Source organism: Ruditapes philippinarum, unplaced genomic scaffold, assembly GCF_026571515.1.
Source record: "Ruditapes philippinarum isolate M1 unplaced genomic scaffold, ASM2657151v2 ctg11796_1_1_1_1, whole genome shotgun sequence".
Taxonomy (NCBI): domain Eukaryota; kingdom Metazoa; phylum Mollusca; class Bivalvia; order Venerida; family Veneridae; genus Ruditapes; species Ruditapes philippinarum.
In genome coordinates, this window is record NW_026856266.1 from 38,695 (window position 1) to 54,672 (window position 15,978).

The 15,978-nt window shown below is 31.6% G+C and overlaps 1 long non-coding RNA gene across 1 annotated transcript; it reads left to right on the top strand.

The window, feature by feature from the left end:
- The first annotated feature begins 524 nt into the window (after positions 1-524).
- On the top strand, positions 525-13,028 carry LOC132746029 (uncharacterized). The gene is made up of 10 exons (XR_009627934.1): positions 525-630; positions 1,178-1,234; positions 1,877-2,017; positions 2,921-3,146; positions 4,292-4,366; positions 4,716-4,862; positions 6,921-7,093; positions 7,840-7,899; positions 8,569-8,641; positions 12,653-13,028. It is a non-coding gene; the product is annotated as an uncharacterized LOC132746029 (long non-coding RNA).
- The last annotated feature ends 2,950 nt before the right edge of the window (positions 13,029-15,978 follow it).

A 15,978-nucleotide genomic window follows, 5' to 3' on the forward strand; every position in this document is an offset into this window, starting at 1 on the left:
CAATAAAGTAAAATTTTAGTAAGGTCTTGACTAAGGATTTTTTTGCTTAAAGAACATTGTAACTTAATTCCCAACTGTTTCAATTACCATAGGTATATTGCCTAAATGTAAGTATAAATATTGTATTTTGCTGATCATTTGTAAATGTTAAATTTCATTAGTCAAAGAACATTATTAGCCAATTTTAACTAAAGGTGAATAAACTAAAATCCTTCTAATAACTTATAAGTTTTAGCTGACATAATAATGTATAAAACATTTTTTTTTATTTCATTTACTTTATGTGATTTTTTGAAAATAAAATATTTGTTGAAATTTTTAGATCAATTTAAAATATAACTTGACTTTTTTTTTTACAGTTACTCTTTGTTTGTTTTAAAACTGCTGAAAATCTACCCAGACTAACATTATTAAAGACTGAGTTTATAGATTTAAAAAACAACATTAACCAGCTTTCATCAGTTTAGAATGATAACATTCTATGTGTTATATATATATATCAGAATTCTGTAACAGCTGTTGAGGCATGTTAAACTAGAGGCTAGTGCAGCAGAGGAGCAGAATTTATTGTATGAACAAAGTGATCTTAGAATTGAAGTGGTTGAACTCACAAGACTGGCTGCTATTAAGGTATTTTATTGTATCCTGTTTTCTAAACTAATTACAGTATACTCTTTGATTTGATTCTTTATTTTTGTTTTGCTGTTTTCAGTGAGCAATGTTTATGACATTCCTGTATAAGTGGTTAAGGTAGCGAAGCGGAAATATTGGCAAATTTCGCAAATTGACAAAAACCACGAAAATTTCCTCTAGAACAGATATCACCCAGCCAGTAATTAAATTCTGCCCTTGCATGATTTTCTAATATTGCCTCATGCAAAATATCTGGAATTTTAGATTCGCTAACTTTTCAAGACACAGATATATGCACTTTACAGTTCATTTACTATATACATCCTTGATCATTATTGTTTTGAATACTCTGTTTTTATTCTTTGTTTCATTCTTTCACATACTTTATCACCTTAGTGCAATAACTGGTTAACTCCTATTAAATTTAGATGGACTTAACTCGTTACTGCAATAAGGTGACAACTTGTTTATATAAGCTTGTCAAGCACATGTATTTGAATATAAAGTGTAGATATTTAAAGTTGCTTACAAAATGATTCATTAGGCTGATGAAAGGGAACAGAAAGCTCGAGATTTCATGCGTGCTGAGATGTCAAGTCAAGTAAGTTTCTATAAAATGTCGATATTGTTACTATAGATTTATATGTTAGACATAACTATACATACTTATAATCTACTTCACTTTGATCAAAGGGTCTATTTAGGAAACAGGTATCAATTTTGATTGCATTGTTATAGAATAATGCACTGAGTTCAAATTCTCAAGAATATCATGATGTGCCAAAGTAATTAGTTATCAAGCATTGTAATAATAAACTGTGCATTATTTTACTATTTTTTAAGAAAAATTAATATTTATTTCCATTCTAACATCCTTTTAAAAAAGAAAATTGATAAATATATGTTGAACTACATTGACGTCATTTGGCTTATTGACTTCATATCTGATGTCATATGACATGTAAGCATTTGAATTTGTTGCGTAAAAATGCACTTGATTGCCTTATCTGTCTGATAGGGGAATAGTGTGAAGCATGTTAGAATGATATTTATTTATTACATTTTTGAGAGAAAGAATTGGATTGAAATCAAAGTGTTTTCTCGTTAGTTATTTTCCAATTCATGATTAAGCATAAATTTGTAGCAATTTGTGTGCCATAAAAATTCTTAATTAATAAAACTTGGATATGTAATCTGTACAAATTATAGAAAAGGTATTTTAATGGGTGACTTAAAATTGCAGATTTTGCCAAGTTGTATGATGTTATAAAGAATGATCGTAACAAGTGTGTGAACTTTATTCAGACATGTACACAGAAGCGGCAGAAATGAGAGAGAAGATCAAGATCTTACAGAATGACACAGCAGTCACTCAAAAAGACAGGTACGTATGATTTTAGAATGAACAATAATTATGTTACACCACTTGCTTTGCTGTCATTCAGAGATACTGGAATGTTGATGCATTTTTGCTATATCTTAAGTTGTTATATCAATTGTGATATTAGCATTTTAATTATAATGCTTCTTTCTATTGTCAAAACTTAAATAATGATGTAATAACATATTTTGTGATGTCAAATCATTGTTATGATAGCATTTAAATTATAATGTTATATCACCTATTATTATGTCATTATGTATGAATTACGATGTCATAGTATATAAATTATGATGTCATAGTGGATAAATGATGTTATTACCCCTCACTTTTTTGAAATCTTAATTTCCCATAGGCCTCTGGGAGTTATTCTAACTGTTAATGCAAGTGTACCACGTAACTATGAATTTTGTATTGTTACATAGGTTTATACTTTTTAACAGTATAAAATCTGGTCACATGATCATTATGATACCATACCTATTGTGATATCAATAGCACATTGATTTTGTTGTCATATTATCTATTTTGATATCAATAGCACATTGATTTTGTTGGCATATTATCTATTTTGATATCAATAGCACATTGATTTTGTTGTCATATTATCTATTGTGATATCATAGCACATTGATTTTGTTGGCATATTATCTATTTTGATATCATTGGATTTGAATGAAGATGTTATTAGTTATAATGATATCATTACATTTATTTTGAACATGAAGTATTCACCTTCTGGTGTCATATATTTCCTTTTTGTTGTTAGTATATCGATTTTAGTATTTACATTTTAATGTTATTACAAATTTCATCTGCTATGATTGCATTAGTATTTTGTCATTTGAATGTATGTCTCTTTTTATAACATAAACTGCTCATTTCATTTTGATAACTATATTTCAGACATCTATAAAAACAGAGATTACAACATATAAACAGTATAGTAATGAGAGATGGTTTGAGGAATGAGGTTGCCAAGCAGCAAAGAATTGAGAAAGAAATGCATTAAAAAATGTGAACAACAGAAAATGGACATTTCAAAATTGAACACTATGATTAATCAGGCAGAGGAACAGATGACAAAATTAAGAAATAGATATGAAAAAGCCATAACACATAGGAATGAGAGGTTTGTATGATTGTTTCCGGATGACTGTGATAACATTTGTAGTCTATGTCAATGGAGAGAACATGTTTAAGAAAAAAAAATCTACAGATTCAAATTTAGTTTGTTCATGTATAGTCAATTTTATTTGTAAAATATTATGTTGTAGCAGGAGAGGGCTACTTCCGAGGCGACAGTTTGCAAAACTATCACAAATGGGCTTAGCAAGTTCCTCTCCCTTTTTCTTGCTACTGATTTATATAGAGCCTGAAGCTTGGACTCACTTTGTCTCTTTATGTCTGAACCTTTACTGTAGGAAATAACCAAAACACCAAGTTTACAGTTCCAATTTTTAATACAGATTTATGTATGATAATGTTCTTTATTCAAATGTACAAACTTCAATTTATCAAACAATTATCTGACAAACAATAGTCTTACTTCACAATAATTACAATTAAATTCAAAGAACTTTCAATTCAGAATAATTGAAAAGAGAAATTATTTACTATTACTTTTAAGAAAAGAATATCTAATAAATTACTTTTACTATTAATAAAAGAGTACCTAACAAATTTAGGTAGGAGAAGGGGCAGTAGCGTGGCTTTGCAACCTTTGCTACCAATGATGCCAATGAAATTTACCCTTATATACCAAAGTTATAATTATTTCTAAACAACCAATATATCAACATGTTATTTTAAACATTAAGTTTCATAAATATCAATTCAGAATAATTAACAAAAACAAAATCATTAAAGTCTTATACCTGAGATCTTCTTTACCTTGACAATTTTAATCGCTTATAGTATACTTGATATGCTGTGTACAAACTACTTTACAAAACACAACACATTATAATTTCATGTACTACAAAAAAGGGAAGTAACAAATTTATAACCTAAGTGTCAAAAATCTGAACATTTATTTATATACAAAGAAGGGAAACAACCTGACCTACTACATGTATATGAACATTTATGAACAAAATGTTTAAATAGATAAGAAGCACATAATTCTCTTCATTAAACTTTTTAAGGTAAATAATGGCCTCAAAAATTAAGTTTCTATAGCAACCAAACAGAGGTGATAAATGTTGCTTAGTGTATATTTCATAACTTTTTCATTTCTTTAATTAACTATTACTGTATTTTTTTTTTTTTTCACAGAGGTATTGAAAGAAAGAAAATTGATTGAAAGAAATGAGGAGGTGTGCATTTTCTAGGAAAAAGTTAACATTCAAGGTAAAGCTTTTTGTACATTCATCTTAAAATACAAGTATACATACTTTGATTTTTGTTTAATCATTAAATGAAGAGATCAATTTACATTTTGAATTACATACTACATGTTTAAATTATAAAATGACATCAGACAATTATGAATCTCATTCTGAAATGTCTTTTTTTTTCAATATAACTTATAAAATCAAATTGTGTATTCTGAATACTTGGTAAAGTTACAAATAATTAGTGCAGAAAAATGTCAAAATGCAGCAATTAACTTTCCTTTTCTTATTAAATAATGGCACATATATTTTTGGAATTAAGGCTCTTTCTCATAGATTTATCAGTTTAATATCATCTTTTGTAGATGAAATGATCCGGAATGGTAACGTAGAGTTGCAAGCTGGGGAAGAAGAGATCCGGTTTATACAAATGAACAAAGAGAAATGCTCTCCGTGCTCAAACACCTAACAGAGTTAATCTTGAAGGAGAACTAGTCACTTTACAAATAAAGGTAACTTATTTATTACATTTACAATGTATCTATGTCTGTTTCTGTTTCATGTGTTAATTTTGTACACTAGTTAGCAACATGAAGTTTTAACGATGAACAATGGTGGCCTAGTTAATTTCACCAAAAGTCGATATAAAGATCATTAGACAATAGTTTCACATGTTCATCAAATCCAGTGGGGTTTTTAGGAAAAAGGGGGAGATGCTGGGCGCTAGTAGGGAGGGGAAAAAATATATGAAAGTCAATTTTGGGAAAAATATGACGTTATTTATACTATATACTAAACTACATTGTAGAGAGTCACAACTATATCTTTTTTCCCCTTAAAAACTTTATCATCATGCAAAATATTCTTTGCAGTATAACATCTTAATATGTATGGTAGTGAATGATTTTTTAGCTCACCTGTCACAAAGTGACATAGTTGAGATTTTGTGATCGCTTTTCGTCCGGCGTCTGTCCATAAACTTTTACTTTAAACGACATCTCCTCATAAACCACTTAGCCAATTTCATCCAAACTTCACAGGAATATTCCTTTAGTAGTCAACTTTAAATTGTTCAAAGAATTTAATTCCAAGCAGAACTCTGGTTGCCATGGCAACCAAAAGAAAAAACTTAAAATATCTTCTTTTTGAAACCGCAAGAGCTAGAGCTAAATTATTTGGCATGAAACATCACCTAGTCAGTGTCTACCAAGTTTGTTCAAATTAATGCCCTTGGGTCAAAATTGGCCCCGCCCCGGGGGTCATTGATTTTTCTTATTTGAATATAGTAAAAACTTTAAAAAATCTTTTTTTAAAAACCCCAAATAGCTAGAGCTTAAATATCAAGCATGAAACATCTTCTAGTGGATGTCTACCAAGTTTGTTCAAATAAAAGCCCTGGGGTCAAAATTGGCCCGACACCGGGGGTCATTGATTTTCCTTATTTGCATATAGTAAAAACTTAAAATATTTTCTTTTAGAAAACCGCAAGACTTAGAGCTTAAATATTTGGCATGAAACATCACCTAGTTGGTGTCTACCAAGTTTGTTCAAATAAATGCCCTGGGGTCAAAATTGGCCCCGCCCCGAGGTGTCATTGATTTTCCTTATTTGTAAATAGTAAAAACTTTAAAAATCTTGTTGGCAAAACCCCAAATAGCTAGCGCTTAGATATTAATCATGAAACATCTTCGAGTGAATGTCTACCAAGTTTGTTCAAATAAAAGCCCTGGGGTCAAAATTGGTTCCGCCCCAGGTGGTCATTGATTTTCATTCTTTTGTATAGAGTAAAAACTTAAAAAAATCTTCTTTTAAAAAACCAAAAGAGCTAGAGTTTAGATACTAAGCATGAAATATTTTCTAGTTAGTGTCTGCCAAGTTTGTTTAAATAAAAGCCCTGGGGTCAAAATTGGCCCCTCAAGGGGGGGGGTATTGTTTTTTCCTATATTTATATAGTAAAAACTTTAAAAAATCTTCTTTTGAAACTCCTAAGAGTTAGAGCTTAGATATTTATCATGATACATCTTCTTATGGCTGTCTACCAAGTTTGTTCAAATAAAAGTCCCTGGTTTAAAATTGGCATTGGCCCAGGGGCCTTTATACAGGTGAGCGATTTCAGGGCCATCATGGTCCTCTTGTATACTTCTATTGTTGTATGAAATTTAATACAGTATACTATAGGTATAATAGTGTGACACATTTTAGCTCCATACGAGTCATTTTCATAATAAGAAATACAAAATATATTACTTTACTTAAAATAACCAAGAAAATGACAATATTTTGATAGCAACTGATTTCAAGAAATATTACCATTCAGTATGGGATATAGCCAAGAAAAAAAGATAGCAGCATCCATGTTGAGACAGTACTTGCAGTTTCCTGCAATGTTTTTGGTTATTGTGCCCCCACTTTAGGGGGAGGGGCATTTAGATTTACCCTTGTCCGTCCATCTGTCCGTTCTCTTCTTGTGTCGCACGTAGCTTAAAAAGTAACTGACCTACAGTCAGGAAACCTTACAGGAATGTTGATCAGCATGTGTAGAGAAAAGGTTTATATTTGTTCCATTTCAGCAACAAGATGTACAGATCTGTACAAACGTGAGTCCAGCATGTTGCTGGTGTCATGATGCCAACAATACAGGTTTAGACAAGTGTGTTTGTGGGACGGCATTTGATCTTGTATTCAAGGACAATAGCACATTGAAATATCGAACAGATAGATGGTGATTTTATGAAATGTCCATGTAAGTGTTTAGAAAAGTTTATGTGACATTTACTTTTGTTTATTTTCGGGCATTTTGATAAGCAATACACTTTTCTGATTACATAAAAGTATATAACTGGTCAAGTTCAATTATGTGGATTAGCCTGTCCATGAAAACCCACAAAATGATTGCCTCATTGATAATGTCTTTGCAATACTTGAGTTTACAATTATGGTCTACAACTGTGAGCTATTGTACACACCCAGGCATTGGTGTCACACTTTGGTAAGTTTTTGCATGCATGTTGGTATCTCCAAAACTACTAAAGGGAATAATTGAAACTTCACACAGTAACTTAAGAGCATAATTATCCAAGGCCCATAACTCTAACTTAGATATTTTGCCAGAATTATGGCCATTTTTTGGCCCATAACTCTAACTTAGATATTTTGCCAGAATTATGGCCATTTTTTTAACCAATACTCTCAGAATTACTCTTAATTGTTTATTTCTTGAAGGAAGTTTTTGTAACATCAAATATATAATGTTTGTCAGCAACACCTCTCTGCTGACAGCACTTGTTCAAGTTAAATTTAATTAGGCTGTGATATGATTTCAACATATTATGTACTTTATTGCAAAAGAATGTGGCAAAGATATATAAGTTTCTATAATTATAAGTTAGCTAGGGAAACCTGTAATAGCAGGTTTAAAGAAAAGGTTTGTGTTTTTGGTTTACCAGAGCACAAAGTATTGAAGGTACTGCAAAATCATTTAAATTTCAGGGCATAAATTTGGTGGTTTGTGAACGGTAAGATTGTTAATTCGTGGAATTCAGTTGCCAGGTAAAATAAAAAAAATATGAGTCCTTAAATTCCACTTTCAGTAAATTATACCCGGAATTTGTGCCACTTAAATGTGCAAGAAAACATGATCTTGACCTATTCAAGCTCTGTCTTCTTAATAAGCATGTGTCGTGTATCAATTATATTTTATAATTTGTTGTTTCATTATTTAAAAAAGGTGTGTAAATTCTCTCATCATTAATTTACCGATGTAAACATGTTTGTTTTCTTGTGATCATGTGACCTTGAATTATTTTAGCTACAAGAAATTTGAACGATGGAATGATCTGCGTGCACATTTTTGAAATGTGTTTCTTTGTCTGTTACAGCACTGTGCTTAAAATTTCAGCATCATGACGATAGAAACAATCACTGATATTTTTTTGTTTCATACAAATAATTTGCTTTTTAAGTGACTTGATGTGTTGATATTGTTATTGTGAATGATAAAGCAACATAGAAAGATTAATGTTCCGTACAAGGCTATTGTTGTTGTCACCCCTGTACAGAAATAGACCCAACTTGGTGTGGGATAGAAAATAGTTTTGAAGAACCCCAATTCAAGTCATCTCTATGGTCTGTTTGGTATTATTCAAAGTGTATTTATTACATCTGTGTAGTTTTGTGTTATATGATAAAATCAAAAGTTGTTTTTTGTGTATTCTTCAGGACCTCTTTTCTTGATGGAAAGATTTAAGATGTACTGCCTGCCAGCATCCGGGAATCGTTAAATGGAAATTAGGTAAGAATGCAACAGACAAAACTCTTATTAGTCAATTTACTTTACCACAAATTTTGTTCCAAAGTATAATAATAGATCACTCAATATCAGTGAATTAAACAATTCATACAGTATAAACACAATGACTTCTGCAGTAAGTGGTGTGTGGTTTGACAGACATGTGATGCTACGTCACTACTATTTTTTCTACTTTTATTTTGAATGCTTGAAAAATAAAGCATGGGTTCACATCTCACCATGATCATTAGGTTGTCCTCTTCAAGAATTGCTCAAATGTTTCTGGTCTGTTGAATAAGTAATATCCTAATAAATTGGTGATTATATCTTATTCATATAGACCATATCATCTGATATATATACGAGGGATGATCATAAATAAACTGGACTTGTGCTGTCACAAACTATTACTTTTATATATCGCACTTAATCAGAAAACATTACCTATAAGTTGATACTATGTCTTATCTGATAACTCAAATAGCTTGTCCGTAACTGTGAATTTCAAAATCATGGTAACGCACACCCGGCAAAATGCATAAATTTGCGCTGATGACAGGCCCTTTATGATTGGTATATTTTACAGAAATACGCCAAAACATCGTGAGCTATTTAATAGACGTTGTCAGAATAAATGACTTCATTTATACCACCTTTGCCTTTGCAATCACAATTCAAACGTGTGACATCAATTGCCGAGACTTTGAAAAATTACAGGCGATTGACTGTGGACATATCAACAATGTTTGACAGTAGTTAGGGGACAGTGCAGTCAATTCTAACTAAGGATTTTAAAATGAGAAATACTAATGCATTGACTATTATATTCTTGGTTTACACTTGTATAATTATTTTACTACTCTACTTATTTAACAATTTCATCATTGGCCTTATGGTGAAATTTTGTCAACAGTTTTACAGTCACATTCAAAATCAGTTATGCGTGATATTTATTAAGTAATAACAATTTTGTTTTGAGTTGTATTATTCTTTTTATTTTCTCGTATATATGATATATTATCATTCAGCAAAAGTATATAAATACTTTTATACTTTCATTCTGAATAAATAAAATTGAATTAATGAATGAAATAATTAATTGATAAATTAATATACACTGTGATATTTGGTTTAGGAAAAACATCTACTGTACATTATAGATTTCAGGACTTTCTCAAAGATTGTATTATGCAAATATATTCTGTATTTATACCCCTGCACAACAAAGTTGTAAGGGGGGTATACTGGAATCAGCTTGTCCGGCCGTCCGTCGGTTTTTTCTTGTCCGCCCAATAACTTAAGATTCCTTTGACCCTTAGTCTTCATATTTGGCATGGAGGTTAGTCATGATTAGTAGATGACCCCTAATGATTTTGAGGTCACTAGGTCAAAGGTCAAGGTCACAGGGGCCTTGACTTTAAAAAGCTTGTCCGCCCAATAACTTAAGATTCTTTGACCTACAGTCTTCATATTTGGTATGGAGGCTAGTCATGATTAGTAGATGACCCCTATTGATTTTGAGGTCACCAGGTTAAAGGTCAAGGTCACAAGGGCCTTGACTTAAAAAAGCTTGTCTGCCCAATAACTTAAGATTCCTTTGACCCACAGTCTTCATATTTGGCATGAAGGTTAGTCATGATTAGATGTTGACCCCTGTTGACTTTGAGGTCACCAGGTCAAAGGTCAAGGTCACAGGGGCCATGACTTCTAAAAGCTTGTCCGCCCAATAACTTAAGATTCCTTTGACCCTTAGTCTTCATATTTGGCATGGAGGTTAGTCATGATTAGTAGATGACCCCTATTGACTTTGAGGTCACCAGGTCAAAGGTCAAGGTCACAGGGGCCTTGACTTCAAAAAGCTTGTCCGCCCAATAACTTAAGATTCCTTTGACCCACAGTCTTCATATTTGGAATGGAGGTTAGTCATGATAAGTAGATGACCCCTATTGATTTTGAGGTCACCAGGTCAATGGTCACAGGGACTTTGACTTCAAAAAGATTGTCTGCCCAATAAATTTAGATTCCTTTGACCCACAGTCTTCATATTTGGCATGGATGTTGATCATGATTAGTAGATGACCCCTTTTGATTTTGAGGTCACTGGATCAAAGGTCAAGGTCATAGGGACTTTGACTTCAAAAAGTTTGTCCACCCATTAACTTAAGATTCCTTTGACCCACAGTCTTCATATTTGGCATGGATGTTGATCATGACTATAAGGTGAACCCTATTGATTTTGAGGTCACTGGGTCAAAGGTCAAGGTCACAGGGTCCTTGACAAAAAAAGCTTTTCTTCTCAATTGCTAAAGAATGTCCTGTCCGCAATGTATTGATTTTGACATTTTCACATTTGAAGCATGTAGAATACATTACTTAGCAATGCACTGGCTTAGTAACCTCAGATTTGGCAGGGAGGTTGTCCTTGAGCTCTAAATGGCCACTGTTGATTCTGACAAAGTGGTATGTTGGGGTATTCACGCCATGATAGTGGCAGTTCTAGTTATTTCTGTGTTAAGTTTTTTTTGTATTTTATAGGAAACAGAGTGTTGATGTCTGGACTATTCTACTGTTGTGAAGTTTAAGATATGTTCCTTTTATAAAAAGACTTACATATACAGATCAATTGGTAAATATATATGTTAATTACTCTTAGAATGAAACTGATTCTACTGTTGTGAAGTTTAAGATATGTTCCTTTTATAAAAAGACTTACATATACAGATCAATTGGTAAATATATATGTTAATTACTCTTAGAATGAAACTGATGCATAATTTTCATCTATTTAAGTCAGGGGATTTTTTTCCCCAAAATAGCTGGAGAAAGGCTCTGACTGTATGTATTTATTTTGTATGTTTTACATAGACAACAGTTTTCAAAAATATTGAAGGTATTCACTTGAAACTCAATAGATATATATTTAAGATCTCTTAGTCATTAGAGACTGCTGTTCAAAGCAAATTTATCAGCTGAGAAAATTCCTGGTAAAAGTGTTGCATGATTTTAACTTCTTTCAAACAGCAAAACCAACAGATGGTTTAGTAAACAAGTTTCACTACCATTAAAATATATAGTACCAATTTCTTAATTTTTCCATGTTCATATATTAATTTAGTCAATTTACAAAATGAACATGATATTTCTATCAGGTAAATCAAATGCTCGCGATTATTGAAATAGTTTATTATTACCATTACAATTTATTTGTGAATGTCAGTAATGTATGTGATTTGTGTTGCAATAAGATGATGCAAATAATTTGTTTTTATCCAGCATTTAATCAGCATATGAATATAAAAAATGACTAATGTATTAACTAAACTTAAGCCTGCTTGCACCATGCAGACCAAGATGGTCTGCGTGTAATATTATAGTCCGTACAATAATGAATGGTAATATATATATTGAGAAATGGACAAGTTCAGTACAGATATCTAGTATGTTGAGGATTAATACTGAAAACGTTTCTTAAGCAAAAATATAACACTGCATTTCTTTTGCATTATCCATGTTTGTATCTATAGAAATTTAAAGTTAATACATGTAGAATAAAATTACTAGAACTTAGAAAAACATGAAATCATATAAGTTTGTCAAATTAAATTATTTCAGGGTGATTTCATTGTTTACATAATTTTCCTGCAATTTATTGTTACAGGAACATTTTATATGCATATTACATGCAAAAGTTAAAATGTAAAATCAGAACAAATGACGTCAAGGAAATTACTTTTATGCTCAATGTAGTTCTACATATTTTTATGAATTCTCTTTTAAAAAGCATATATGAATAGAAATAGATATTAATTTTTCTTTCATTGTAGTATAAAAATGCATGGTTTATCGTTCAAATGCTTTCCAATTTATCGCTCAGGCATATCGGTCTTTGTGATTATACTCCTGCACATTTTAACTGAAAGCCTGCATTATTTTACAACAATACACTCGAAATATTATCTATTTCCTAAATAGATAATAATAAGTGATATTAATATATATTTCTTTTATTATCAGAGAGACACAAACTTCTGGGAGGACAGTGAATTGACATTTGTTTTTCTCAACATGAAAATGGAATGAGACATTCTAGTGGACTAATTGATGACACTTAAACTGTAGGGATCCAAAAATCTACAACAATGAGAAATTCATCAATAGAAGTTCAGTGATAAACTCCAGTAGCAACTGTTCAAGGAATTCAGAAACAATAATATAGTGTTCCAACTCCAGTGATAAACTCCAGTAACAGGTGTTCAAGGAATTCAGAATCAATAATATAGTGTTCCAACTCCAGTGATAAACTCCAGTAACAGGTGTTCAAGGAATTCAAAATCAGTTATATCATAGTGTTCCAGCTCCAGTGATAAACTCCAGTAACAGGTGTTCAAGGAATTCAGAATCAATATAAAGTGTTCCAACTCCAGTGATAAACTCCAGTAGCAGGTGTTCAAGGAATTCAGAATCAGTTATATCATAAGTGTTCCAACTCCAGTGATTAAACTCCAGTAGCAGGTGTTCAAGGAATTCAGAATCAGTTATATATAGTGTTCCCAAACTCCAGTGATAAACTCCAGTAGCAGGTGTTCAAGGAATTCAAAATCAGTTATATCATAGTGTTCCAACTCCAGTGATAAACTCCAGTAACAGGTGTTCAAGGAATTCAGAATCAATAATATAGTGTTCCAACTCCAGTGATAAACTCCAGTAACAGGTGTTCAAGGAATTCAGAATCAGTTATATCATAGTGTTTCAACTCCAGTGATAAACTCCAGTAGCAGGTGTTCAAGGAATTCAGAATTCATAATATAGTGTTCCAACTCCAGTGATAAAACTCCAGTAGCAGGTGTTCAAGGAATTCAGAATCAGTTATATCATAGTGTTCCAACTCCAGTGATAAACTCCAGTAGCAGGTGTTCAAGGAATTCAGAATCAGTTATATCAGAGTGTTCTAACTCCAGTGATAAACTCCAGTAGCAGGTGTGCCAAAATTACAACTCAACTGATAGAAATGAGTAGCAGAAAATTATAAGTTTGTACCATATATGAAGAAAGTTTTGTGAGGGAACATATATATGTTTATAATTTTTTCTGATGAGCTCTACAAGATAATTTCTGATTCCATTCCACTGTATCGACACTTCTCCTCACCGCTTTTGGTTCGAATCCCGACAGGGACTTTGGATTCTTTCATGTGAGGAAGAAATCCAGCTGGCTAACAGAACATCGGTGGTTCTACTCAGGTGCCCGTTCGTGCCTGAAATAATGCACGGAAGGGCACCTGAGGTCTTCCTCCACCAGTAAAGCTGGAATGTCTCGATATGACCTATAATGTGTTGATGTGATGTAAAATCCAAAACAAACAAACAAACAATACCTCTGTACAACTTAGTTATGCAGCTGGTACACAAGTTTGAGGCTGTGAGTCATTCACTGTGGTTGCCTGGTCATTTATATGTACAGTTGACTCTCAATAAGTCAAAATCGCTTTACTCAAAATTCCGCGTTAGTCGAAGAATTTCTAAAGTCCCGTCAAATTTCCTTCTTTATCTCTTGTATTTTAACTCCGCTTAGGTCAAATTTTGACTTACCGAGACTCCTGTTTAGTCGAAAAGAAAATTTGGTCCCGTCAATTAAAAGTCCAACATATTTTTCATCTCAATTAGTCGAAGTGTGAAAACAGCCGACTGATCAAAGGTCTGCGACATCAAGTTGAGATGATGTCACTCGTTATTCACACGTTTCATAGTAATTTTAATTGCCGGTCATTCATGTATTATTAGCACGTCTTGAAAGTGGCTTTAATCGGTTTCAGGACTTAATTGGTTTTAACAGTTAGATAAGTAAATTAAGATTTAATTAATTTAATTGTACCAGCCTAGGTATTGATGTGTGTTTTCAACGTAAATGACATTTTTTATAATTAATTTTCCGTCATATTGCATACATTAATATGTACTTCCAGTTCACTATAGTTGCTACTTTCGTTTTCGTCGATGATCAATTTACTTCAAACATTAGATATATTGTTGTTGAAATAAATGTGTTTATTGTGCTTTTATTGTAACATGAATTACCATGAGTGCGTATTAAAAGCATGTGCAGTACTGATGGATACTGACAAACTTGCATTTATGTCATTGCTACGAATGCTTGTGTTTATATTTCACTTTTAATATACATGTATTAAATTTTGAATAATATATTTTTGTTCATTTATTATTTGTATTTGTAAGTGATTTACAGTCATTTCAACGGTTAAATATTGCAGCATTGCCGCTATCAACAATAACAAACCTACTTCTTTGCACATTCAATCAGGTACATGTATATACATGTACGAATGTCAACGTAATGGCGGCAGATCCACGTTACTCAAATTCCGTTTCTCTCGAAGTAAAATGCCCAGTCCCTTGGATTTCGAGTTATCGAGAGTCAACTGTACTTCTGTTTAAATGTTCAAACCAATTATAATATAACTGGACAAGAATAATTGTCACAATATCTATTTGCCCAATTTTTACATGCAGTACAGCAGGCAAAGTAGTACTCTTACTCTTAATTAAATTTCTACAATAATAACTTTGGAAATTTTCTGTCATTAAAATATAAAGCTGGTAAGAAATACAATTATCTATGCCATTTGTTAAATTTTCGAAGTCAAGTCAAATGTTTTATTAGCAAAAATATATACATGTTCATTGCCAAGTTACATTTTAGCAGTACAATAAGTACAGAAAAGTAAGATGTATTCATTTATAAATTATTATGCATACACATATGTTTCAGTGTAAAATAATTAAAACAAATGTATTAAAAGGACTCCACTGACGTATTTTTTGACATGACAATACTATAAATTATTTTTTGAGATTAATGTTCCATTTGATATAGGTATCGACCAGTAATATGTGTGAAAAATTCAGATTATTAGCTCACTCCGTTTTTCCAGTATAATTCTTTTTCTTATGAAAATGACCAAAAATTTAAAAGTGTTTCAACATTTTATTACTTATATCAGGTTGAAAATAGCAAAAAAATACAATTTTGAATTTATTTTTGGGTATTTCTTAATCATCTTTTGCATATCTTTCTGTTTTAAGTGCCCCAGCTTATCCATCAACAACATTCAAATTTTTATGTTCCTAGGATTTTGGACCTTAGTGGAGTTCCTTTAACGTAGATTCAATTCATAGTTGCATCGCTTATTAAACAAATTTTGCTAAGTTTATATTTACACATTTGTTTGTACATTTCATTATAGATATACTCAGTTTCAATTTCATATTTCATTTTGTACATTTTGGTTCCTTTCAATATTTCTATGTCTATCCTCTTCAATA